A 9,825-nucleotide genomic window follows, 5' to 3' on the forward strand; every position below is an offset into this window, starting at 1 on the left:
GGTCCATCTTTTGAGCACCAAACTCTATTATTGTGAATATTACTAAACAAAAGAGTATTCAGCAACTCCCTTTAGCCCAAGGAGGAGGAGAGCTGTTCCTCCCACCACCCTTTTGGCTTGGTTTTAGACAACGCAAAGCTGGGGAAGTCAACCACAATATAAAGAATTGTTTGTAAAGTGGTAATGGCTGCAGAGCAACTGATACCAAGGAGCTCTGCTCCGTGGAGGGAATGCTCAGAGTGCCAATATCCTGCTTGTTCACCAACCAGCTACTGAGAAACCAGATGTCCACAAGAGGACTGAAAGCCTTTGAGAGACTTATAAAAGAATACTCAGTCTCTGCTAAACCTCCAAATTCTAGCCTAGGTGAGGGAAGAAAATGAAAACTGAATTCTAGTGGGTTTTTTGAAGCAGCTCTGACGAGTGGCAAAGCTTGACCATGTGTGGCAGTGGCTGAACTGATGAGAGGTGTCATCCCATAGCAGAAGGTTACCCTCCTGCTGCACCCCAAGCATCTCCAGTATGTCCAGTGGGGCTGAAACAGGAATAGATCTTCCTGCACAGGGAGCATGATCAAGGCAGGCTGTAGGATTAGCTGTGAGCTCGACACCCTAGGAACCACATATTGCTTACATTTTTAAGTAGCAAAATGTATCAAGAAGTGAAAAAAAAAAAAAAAAAGATTTTGTGCAAAGCCCACTCATACAGGGTTTCTAAGCATGAAAACACAAACAAACACAACCCAAAGTCCCTCAGTACTAAGTTCACCCGGAGACACAAAGCTCCATTTTTCTAGAGTGATAAAGCCAATGGATCTGGGCTTGGTAGAATATCAGAAAAGTTTCCAAGTCAGGAGAACCAGTGGCTCCCTCGGGCAGGGAGAGGCAGCCTCACTTGCAGGAACAGCAGATTGGAAGCTGCACTGCTGCGGCATGCCCAGAAGATGACAGTATTTGTTAAAATTTTGTCACTACAGCCCCTAGAGAGCCGTGATACGTGCCTGAGCAGGACCCAACGATTCCAGTATTTGAAAAGAGCATTACTAAAGGAAAAAAAAAAAAGATTTTGAGAAATAATGATGCAGGTTGGGTTAGTTTTCTGCTCTCTTTTTATAGAGCCTCTCTCTGAGCCAAGCAGAAAATGCTGAACTGATGCAAAACTCATTTTTATCTTGTTTTTCATACATGCTTAAGACCACAAAAATGTAAAATTTTCCTTAGAATAAATTAGGATCTCTGTAGATGGCTTTGTATGTGTCCCAAACATTCTCCATTTTCAGGGACAGATGATATAAATTCATGGCGTTTTTCTTGTCTTTAAATTTCTCTTACTTCTGCCTTTATTCATGGAAATTATTTACTATTTAATAACTTAAGAAATTCTAATCTGGCAAAAAAACAACCACTGAAACGATCTTCCCGAAGAGCTGCTGTATTAGACAAGCAAGCAAGGACTGTGTGAATACACATGGGAATGTCTCTTCCTGGTCCCTGAATTAGAGCAGGGACGTTGCTCACGCAGCCATGTAGCACTGCTCAGTGCAGCAGCAGCCTCCTCGTCAGGATTTGCTGGTTTGCAGGTTTTGCTCTGGTGCAAGCCACCACCTGGAACACCAAACAACCAGGAACCAGCCCAAACACAAGTTCTTACCTCATCTCAGAGGGTTTCTGGACTCCTCAACCTGATGAGGATCCCCCGCTGAAGAAGATCACTTTCTTTTCTCTGGGTAGGTCCCTTGTGCAATTTTTAAAGACATGAAGCTCACAAACCTGTCTCACCTCTTAGAAATGTATTCCTGCGTTGGACAGAATAACTCAAGGAGCAGACTATGGTCCAGTGAAGGACAATTGGTAAGTATTAGTGCTCCAGAATCCCCAAACTGGTCATGTTTTGCACACTAAATGCTGAATTATGAGAGTTATGTTTTAACTCTTTCACTTGTCTTGGCAATAACTATGGCAGTCAAAACAGTTTCCTTGGAGGTTTTCAACCTCCTTTCTAGGAATCTGGTATGCTTGAGGAAAAACAAATCCAAGAGAAGACTAATGCTAGTATACATTTCTGTGTTTTCAGACTTTCTTATATTTGTCCACATCAATAAATGGAGAGTACAAGTGCATTAGAGGTGTCATCTCAATTGTTTAGCTTAATTTTTTCTAAGTCCTATACCTCTTTACTCACGTTCTTGGGGAGCTTGAAAACAACACAGCCTTTTTCAATTTTTACCAATATTATCTTGTCATTAACAACTTGCCTTAAACTCTGACTGAGCTCTGGTTACTGTTAGCCAGCCATAAAGAGCCCCAGGGGAAGTCTTCTGACCCATACATATAGATCCCAAAGTTACCCTGAACACCTTGATTTGATAGCAACATTTGCCAACACCTAATACCTTTTAGATATAAAAGTCAAGTAAACACTCTTCTGGACTGGAAGTAACTCAGTAATTTCCCTTTATAGCAGAAAAAAAAAGATGACAGCCTAATCATAGTCTATAAAATAAGGCAGATTATTACATTGTACTCCACCCTTAAGTATAACTTCTCCACTAAAAGCCAAACCTGATAAATAGCATTCCTTCTCCAAACTCTACAATCAGGAGCATCTTCTCCAATGCAAGAGACAAGAGACCAACTCTTTGTATCTCAGGAGCCTGAAAATCCTCCTGAGTAGGAGTAGAAAGAGCAGCAACCAGCTATTATCTTACAGCATTGATCTTCTCACAAGTGTTTTGATTAGGACACACCTACTTCTATCTTATAACCCATATGATAACATCCTGTTGGCTTCTCTCTCTAAGCAGCAGGTACTTCTCTACCTTGAGCTTTTCCCTTATTGTACCTATGGAATGAGTCTTCCCTCTCCATGAGAAGCATATCCTCATGGCATCTTCTCTGATAGCACTGCAGGTGTTGGATGACTTTCTTAAGAAAAAAAAATTACCTCTTAACTCCCCTCCCACTAAAGCTATTTGAAAAAACCACATTTTCCCTACACTATTGTGTGTAATTAACAGTTAAGCTGTGAGACTTGTGTGAAAGGCATTGAGTGGTTTCTCTCTGTACAGGCACTGCCTGTCCTTACAAACACACAGTGCCTCTACTTGGTATTGGCAGACTTTTCTCCTGTGGGGTGCTAGGACTCCATATGTTTCTCTTCTCTTCCTGACACAAGAGTTATTTTCCTTATGATGGGATGGGAAACAAAGCCTGAAAGCAGTATTCTGCCCAAAAATGAGGGTGTGGTCACCAGGACCAAGGAAATAGTTCAAAAGAGTTTTCTCCCATAGGAGCAGCCGTGCCTTGAATAGGCTGTTTTAAATAGCTCTCAGATCAGAAGGCCATGGCAAGGATAACCATGTACCCCTGGCACATGGGGCTAGTTCAAAGATCTCAGAAATGCCCCCTTGAGCTCCACTGCTCTCTTTGAGTTCTGTAGGGGGATGGAATGTAAGAGAATAGTAATGGTGCAGAAGGCAATCTCACCCCTGAGGAGTTGCAGCTGTACTAATTACCAAGGGTTAGGAACAGGCCTGCCCTTAATGAGTCCCAGCTATGTCCAATAAGGATGAGTGCTGTAAAAGAGTGAGTTAGGTGGTTGAGAAGAGAGCTGGAGTTTGTTAGTTGTGCTGTGAGGAGATACCCATGAGAAATCACTGAGAAGGTATGGATGTTTTGCAATCGGGTAACAACAGAGTTCATCAATTTAGTCTGAGAAATTAACCTACATCCTTCTTATGCTAAAAATTTGCCATTCAAATGAATCTATGAGTTCATCTTGAGCTCTCTTACCTAGTCAGACATCCTCCTCTGGCGATCAGTCTCCTGACATTGTTTATGCTTCCATAGAAAGAATTATTCATTCAAATGGATTTAGGCAGGCAGGAATAACTCTGGGCTACCCAACATGGAGATTACAGCCCTTCAGAAAGGAACCTTCAGCCTCTTGAAGACATCAGGAATCCCAGACTTTCACGGATGATGTGGTAGGAGAAGGACTCTGATACAGGGATGAATATTGTCCAAGGGAGCAGATGTGGCACAAGAGTATTTAGAACAGACCCAGCAATCCTGACTGCTGGTGGGGGAGGGGGGAAAAAGTCCTGCTTACACCAAGATGTTCCTATTTGCAGAGGAAGGTGATGATAGCTGGGATGAGAAAAGAATGCAGGGCAGCACCCAGTGTGGGAAAAGGTTGTTCCTCTGCCTGCCATGGCCAGCTCATGCTCAGAGCCACCAAACGAGTCACTGGCTACAACCAGCCTACACTGTGGGAAGGGCTCACAGCCCACACATCTCTGTGTCTGGGCAGATTCCATCTATCTACATCCAGGGCTGGCTCCAGGGATGAAAAAGCAGCAGCTCTTTCCTTGGAGGGGTGGGCAGTGGATGCAGAAAAAGTGGGGAAGGCAATGACTGCATCTGCCAGCTCCAACTGCTTCTGGGCCATGGCTGAGCATCACCAGGAACCGCATGAGTGGGGTGCTACTGTAGCTCCTCTGTTGAACTGAGCTACTACCTCTACAGGGCAAGTATCCCATCTGCTTTGAATGGCTTTCTTGTCTTCTTCATTCCCTCCTCTTCAGCCTTTCTTCCCATTCCCCCTAGTTTCAGGGAAGAAAAGAGAAACATAACAGGGGAGATATTAATGAACCAATGTCATTGCTGTTTATTAAGTTTTATGTGTTCAGCAGCAAATCTATGCTGTGCCTGTTGCTTTAATTAGCTGTCTCTCAGGAAAATCAGGGCTGTGAAGAGCTGATACAGCTGAATAATTGTTTGGGAAATAGTGCTTGGGGTTGGACCAGAAATTTGTCACTGCTGTTAGCAAATACTTCCAAATCATCAGAAAGAGGGCTGGGAGACCTAGCAGTGGGATCCTGTGCCAGGTGAGGTGCCACAGATGCGGCAGAGGCTGTCCCCAGCATGCAGTGTACAGTGGCTTAGTGCCAGCCCTTTCCACGCTGACAGTAATGCCCATGAGCAGTGAGGAAAACTGGGCCCAGAAGGGACAAATTTGACCCACAGAAAATGAAGAAGGGCTAAGAGTACGTGAATGACCATCAGGTTGCTCTTCTCTGCTCTCCCAATTTTTAAGGAGAAGGAAAACCTTGCCCAAGCATGAGCCAGCACTGATATGAGAGCCCTCTTTCATCCACTGTCTCTCCCTATACACAGGCAAAGAGCAAACCATACATCTTCCTTGAATTTAAGGAGAGAGGAGGAGAAAGAAATTTATTTCAGAGGGAGACTACATCAAGACTGTGTCTTACTTTGTGCAATGAACACGTAATACCAGATGATATTTGCCTTTCAGTTGGGTGGGTGGCTTTTACCTTTATGTACACCATACACAGTAAAGGCTTTTGCCACACACGGGGAGACACCAAGCTTGAGGTAAAACCTTGGAGCAAAGTGAATGGCAGCAGGAGCAGCCCAGTAAGTAGAGCCTTCACTGGGAGGTGGGAGAAAGGAGCAGGCTGTGTATCAAAAGGGTAGGTATTTCATCATGTGAGAGAATGTCCCACAAGGAAGCTAGGAGTAAATCTGTTGTTGCTGGGTAGACTTAATTGCTCCTGGAAATTGAATTGTGTATTTACAACTCTTTGGAAACTGGAATGGCTGTGGGTTAACCCATTTGTGCCCCCTTGGCCTTAGCCTTATGCAAACACCCAGTTTTATTTCCAGAGCAATTACAGGACACTAATGTGAAATGCTTCCCAGGGGACAGCCAACCCAGTTTCTCAGCCCCCAAAGCTCAGAGCAATTTAACCAAGTGCAGGAGACTTCAAGTGCATACCCATCCCAGACCTTCATCCCCTGGGACATTAACCAGGAGATTATCAGCATCATCTGATAACTCCTATTTTGCACCTTCTGAGAACTCGTCCTCTGAGTGCTTTTCAGCCAGATACAAAGGATTCCCCACAAAAGTGCAGTGAGCAGGAAAATACAGGGGGCATCCTGAGAAACTCACAGGTGCTACCTGTGGGATGGGTGACAAGGGTCTTGAGATAATTGCTGCCGCCTGACTGCACATTTTGGATTTTCCCAGTTCCTGTGGAAGATGCACATGCAGGGAAGGAGGTGTGAGATGCTCCCAGAGGTCCCCTATTGGTGGTTGTTGAAGCTTGACCCTACAGCAGGACATGCTATGGAGCTCACCGACCCCACTGCCTGGTGCAGCCAGGCTGTGCATGCCGCAAGGATGCCATGGGACACATCTACCCCCAGAAATGACAGGCAGAGGAGCCACTCTGAGCTGTGACCATCTGAGAGCACAGGACTACTGGGTCATGGTTGTCCTGCCTGGAGCTTGCTGACTCAAGCCCCAGGTGTGTGGTGTGACACAGCTCTCCTGCAGATACACCTCCATCACCACACCAAACCTATCTGCCACTGCACTCCCCAGGCTTGAGATCCATTTCTGGCTGTGACTGATTGTCCCTTTAATTTATCTCTGCTTAGGAATTGGTTCTTCCATGTCTGTACACTGCAAATAAACTCCTTTAATTGAAGCTTCCTGACCTTGTAGGCTAATGTTTTGACGCATCTTGGTGTCTGCCAGGCAATGAGTTGACATGTTTTGCAGCAAGCATTAAAAGGCAGCACAAGGAAACCCCAAGCCAGGAAAGGTGGCAACCTACCCAGCCTGAAACTCACACTGTTTCCTATTTTGATTATGCATTCAGAGCTTAATTCTTTATTTTTTAAACCTTTGTAGCATGACCCACATGATGTGTTGATACTGAGAACCAAGTCCTGCTTCTTAAAACAAAATAAGTAGAGGGAGACAACATCTCCCTTTTGTAAAAAAACCTTGTCTCATCTTGCTGGTTACATTGTCCTCCAGAATTTAAACCAAGAAAAAGTCTCATAGTATCCAGGATAAAGATTAAATTTAAAGTCCGCAAGAGCTGGCAGGTTAACCCCAGCAGAGCATGGAGATGTGTACTTAGCCTGTGTAAATTTTAATTCCACTGTCTGATACCTATGGGATTGTCATTCCTTCCACCTCATTTATGATTTCACATGGGATGCTGCCCTCCATTAATACTGCAGTTTTCCTTTCAGGAGCAGAAGATGATTCACAGTACTTAATATCTGATAAATGTAGGCAGCATCAAGACACATATACTAGTCTATAACAGATGAATGGCAAAAATAGAAAAAAGGATCATCAGAGGCCATGTTAGAGCCAAATTTGTGTGTGTGCACATCCCAGGCAATACTGCAGAGAGGAATGAATTAGCTCCACAAACAGAGCACCCTCACCCAAAGACTCCCTTCCTGAGGCACAGGGAAGGGCCAAAGCATTTCTGCACTCACCCACTGTCACAGCTGAGGAAGCCAACAGCCTGTAAGTTATGCTGTGACTGCCCTTGCTTGTCAGTCAGCCTCTTCACATCGAGTCTCATCTTCTTTACTGGAAATAAAGATCATTCTGACCCCACTTTACAGGGAACCGGCAACATTCTCACAGGTACTGAAACCTCCACATGTCTGCTGTTGCTATGAGGCTCTTGGAGCTATATCTTTGAGCCACAAACCTGACTAATTTCATACCTTTTGGGGTCTGGTGGCTTTTACACAGCAGGCACGATGAACAGAGCGTCAGGAAGAACTGTTGCCGGCATTTCCCATGGTTCCATTTGTGACTCTCAGGCAGGCAGCTCAGAGTTCCTGCTGGCATGATTTACCTGATTGATAGGCTGGGTGTCTCCTGGTGCCCCAGTTCCAGGTCTGGCAGTCAGGGCTCACTGCCTTTTCACCCTGCTGCTTCACCACTAAGTCTTTCCTGACCCTTCTCTCATTAAGTCTTGCATCTTTCAACTACAGCAATATATCCCATTCCCAAAAACCATTGGGAAATATATTTGTCTGCTTTGCAGAAGCAGCTGAGTTTGTTTATGCAGCTGAGTCCACCGTGTGAAGATGAGGAATTGAATTATTCACTGCATGTCTCACTCCTTGATGGCTAAATTGGGATTTACTTCTTTATCTTCCAGGCAGGAGGGGAAGAGGAGGCTGAGGCAGAAGAAAAGTCTATCAGAAAGAGGCCGTGCTGTGTCCCTGTGCTCCACTGCTGGGAGCTCTGTGGATGCTATAATTAACCCCCAATAGCAGGACAGAAGCTGGGTGGTACTAGGGGAATTACAACCTCACAAACCCTGTTATTAAATAGTCACTCATGGTGCTACCTCTCTTACATCTCTCAGGGTTTGTTTACCTTTCTTAATAAAAAGGGACAATAACTCCCAGGCAATTTCCACAAGATTTTAACATGTCTGTATTAAACATCAAACTGGAGCCTCTGGATTACAAACAAAATCACCCAAGCTTTTTGTGCTGTTGGAAAGGTGTTGGGAAGGGAAAAGCCTGGTTATGCACAGACTGTGGAATGGTGCAATGGCAGTCTGTGCTCCCCACAGTGACTTTGGGGTGCACATACAGACATCCTTATGGAGATCACCTGGCAGAATGAAAAAGATTGGGAACCTTTAATAAACTGACTACCTTTAATAAACTGACTTCTGTAGGATTTCTCAAGATAGTATGTGATGGAAGTGTCTACATCATCTGAATACCCTCTGGAAGCTTTTGAATCGTAAAGAAATGAGTCATGGAAGAGGTCCCATTGGGTACAGTTAAACTAAGCAGTTTCTCACTCCTTCCCTCTTTTGCCTACTGCTCGGGGTGAAATGGGCAGGGTATTGAGAGGAAAGGAGGAAACCCTGACACCGTGTAGCTAGTTCCTCACTCACTGTTCAGAGAACTTGAGAAGATTCTGTACTATTTATATAAGCTTGCTGTGCATCTTTTTGTTTCTCTACCCTTATATAACAACTAATAATTAGACAGAATGGACTGAAGTTTATTCTTAGCAGAAAGACAAAGAGCCTGGAGATATGTGCACTGAATTGTCTTACCTAGAGCTGGAGCAGTCCTTCAGGATTTGAATGAGGCAATTACGTGAGAGAACGTTTAAAAAATTCCAAGACAATAGGAAATCTTGGCCATCAGATATTAATGTTCAGTGTATTCCCTTTCCCCCAATATTCCCTGCAAGTGGGATTCGAACAAACTGCGCAAGGAAAAGGAAGATTAGAAGAGACCAGAAAGAGAAGAGAGAAGCTGAGGAATATCTCAGGAGAGCCAAAAGAGAACTGGGGCAGTTGATGCCATGGCTGAGAACTGACAGGTGAAGGTTTTGCAGAGCTCCTCTCCTTTCCTTAGAGCTTTGCTTCTACCAGCAGGCAACCAGTCATTGTAGCACCCTTTGAAAAAGCTTGCCATGGTCAGCATCTGTGTCTGGGTTGTCCCCAAGTCCTGCTCTCCAGAAGTAGAGGGGTGCAGGTCCCAAATGGCCCAGAAACTTCATGATCCATGAATTTCATGACTTCATGACCACTTATCCCAAGGCTATCCCACAGGCTTCTTTCAAAGATTACCAGAGGGGACCATGGAACACCTTCCTTTGGACAAAAATTCATGGAACATGATGCATGTATAGAAATGCACATGCTCCAGCATGGGAATCAGAGAAAATATAAACAAAGATGGGTAAGAAAGGAGGAGAGAGGAAAGAGAGAAACCAAACTGATTTATTCACATTTTCCTAGCTGAAGTACAATAGTCAGGAAAGCATTTGTTTTCTTGCAACACTAACAGATTAAAAAGTTTCACAAGTCCTCACTACACTGGTGCTAATTCTGGAGTGATGGATTGGAGCAAACAGGAAAACAGACATATTAAAGAAGCCTATTTGATTTTGGGTTGTTCCCAGCAAGTCTCTGCAGCATACTATAAGAAAATCATTAGAAAA

At 44.3% G+C, this 9,825-nt stretch overlaps 1 long non-coding RNA gene across 1 annotated transcript; it reads left to right on the forward strand.

Annotated features, from left to right (window-relative positions):
- Nucleotides 1–3,550: 3,550 nt before the first annotated feature.
- Nucleotides 3,551–6,517, forward strand: LOC135445002 (uncharacterized). Its single transcript, XR_010439419.1, has 2 exons — nucleotides 3,551–3,663; nucleotides 6,055–6,517. It is a non-coding gene; the product is annotated as an uncharacterized LOC135445002 (long non-coding RNA).
- The last annotated feature ends 3,308 nt before the right edge of the window (nucleotides 6,518–9,825 follow it).

The sequence above is a fragment of the Zonotrichia leucophrys genome, chromosome 3 (assembly GCF_028769735.1).
Source record: "Zonotrichia leucophrys gambelii isolate GWCS_2022_RI chromosome 3, RI_Zleu_2.0, whole genome shotgun sequence".
In the NCBI taxonomy this organism is placed as follows: Eukaryota; Metazoa; Chordata; class Aves; order Passeriformes; family Passerellidae; genus Zonotrichia; species Zonotrichia leucophrys.